This window comes from Bison bison, unplaced genomic scaffold, assembly GCF_000754665.1.
Source record: "Bison bison bison isolate TAMUID 2011002044 unplaced genomic scaffold, Bison_UMD1.0 scf7180017862436, whole genome shotgun sequence".
NCBI lineage: Eukaryota > Metazoa > Chordata > Mammalia > Artiodactyla > Bovidae > Bison > Bison bison.
This window is the reverse complement of record NW_011493008.1, coordinates 10,663-12,503: the sequence shown is the minus strand read 5'-3', so window position 1 is coordinate 12,503 and position 1,841 is coordinate 10,663. Positions and strand designations below refer to the sequence as shown.

Here is a 1,841-nt window from a genome sequence, read left to right as displayed (position 1 = left end):
AGAACACTGGCAAAAGACAAAAATATTCCCTAAGAGAGACAGTCCCTAAGGATTTTACAGCTTTGTAAAATTGACATAAAATTATAGTGTTTAATATTCATCCCAAAACATCACAGTATAAATCTTGCAGAAAGTATGTTTGATACCTTTTTTCCCCAAAGCAGTCGTGTGAGATATATTTTTAAGTTGTATGTGGAATGCATGCAAAAGAACTTAGTTTCATTTGATATTGCCCTTCTTTTTACTGAAGATTATATGAAAGATTCTATGGAGTATGAACTAACAAAATAATGAAAATAATACTTTTTTTATTGTTCCCACCCCTGCCACCTCTGCCTACCCTCATTTCATTGCTATTAGAAAAACTATCTTAACTAGCCAAGGGGGAAGAAAACTGGCTCTTGTTTTAGAAGAAGTATATCAAGTTCTAAAAAACCTGCTAATTATTCATTGAGAGTGAAGAGTTTTTTAGAGATTTTAATAAATACATTTATGATAAAATATATAAATAATTTTTTTCACATGTATGGTTACAATTTTACTGAATTTATAGAGATAGGTTAGTTTATTGAATCAATGATATTTTCAGGAAATTTCTGTTAATCAAAATACTATAATAAACTTATAGGAAATTTGAGGATTTTTTTAAATTACCTTTAATTCACTTAACACAAAGTATTATTTGATTGTCTTTCCTTGCAGTCTTATGTCTGAAATTTTAACATGGTCACTGTCACAGTACATACAATTTTGGATGCTTTTTCTTTTTACATAAGCTATAATAACATTCCTTTTATGTAAAGTCTCTCAACTCCCAATGACCTTTTTATAATTGAGACTTTGCAAGTTTTAGTAAACTTTTCAGTGTTTTTCCATGTTTACTTCCACCTAGTCTATATCATCATAATTTAAGTGGTTGTACTTTATTCCTATGACAAATTTGCCATAAATTTTTCTTCCCTTCTCCTTTAAAATTTTTTCACACTCAAGTTACTTTCATTTTTTTGTTATTTTTTAAATAAAACATTTTGAATATACTTGGATAGATAGACTTTTCTTTGGTATAGAGGCCCAGAATTCGGATTCCTGGTTCAGTGTTATGAACTCTGCTGACTGTGTTTTGTCAATTGTGTCTCAAAATACTTCTATCTGTTTATACTACTATTAACAAGATGAGTACAAGATAACTTATTTAGGACTTTAACTTAAGGTTCTTGTTCAATACGGTCTTTGTGCAACTAACAGTAATGTGAATGGTTTGTCTTCTGTCAAAATTCCTCAGACTCTGGTCAAAATAATAGATCCAAGTGACCTACGACATGACATTGAAAGAAGGAGAAAAGAACGGTTACAGAATGAAGATGAGCACATTTTTCACATAGCTAGTGCTGCAGAGAGGTAATCAGTAGATGAAAAACATCCTCTTATCAGAGAGCTTTTGGTTTTAGCATATTTTCCAATTTTGTGTGTGTGATGGTAATTTTCACTTTAGTGTAGGAATTTAATCCTTCAAATCCATGTCATATGTTTATTAAAGTGTTTCAGAGTTATTCAGTGGTCATCATGTGCTATTTCACTGAAACAATAAAAATTATGGGGTAGGTGAGTATTTGAGGTCTTTGTGATCTAGAGAGAAGTGTAATAGCTTTTTTAATATCAGCAGGAGCAAATACCAGCAAATATATGGACTATTTGGCTCAAGCCGATTGAAACTCTGACACATTCTGCCTTTTAGATTCTGGTATTCTTTGAATATTGCAAGATTTCCTGAGGTTATTGCTATCCTCTTTCAGAACTCTTCATGGATGTCTGTCCATGAAGCAGAGGCAGGTGTAGTAGAT

The 1,841-nt window shown here is 31.3% G+C and overlaps 1 long non-coding RNA gene across 1 annotated transcript in view; it reads left to right on the top strand.

Annotated features, from left to right (window-relative positions):
* Nucleotides 1-6: 6 nt before the first annotated feature.
* The window catches only part of LOC104983399, a 9,013-nt gene continuing 7,178 nt past the window's right edge, over nt 7-1,841 (top strand). Inside the window, exon 1 of the long non-coding RNA XR_824636.1 lies at nt 7-1,398. This is a non-coding gene — a long non-coding RNA (uncharacterized LOC104983399). The remainder of the gene's footprint in view (nt 1,399-1,841) is intronic.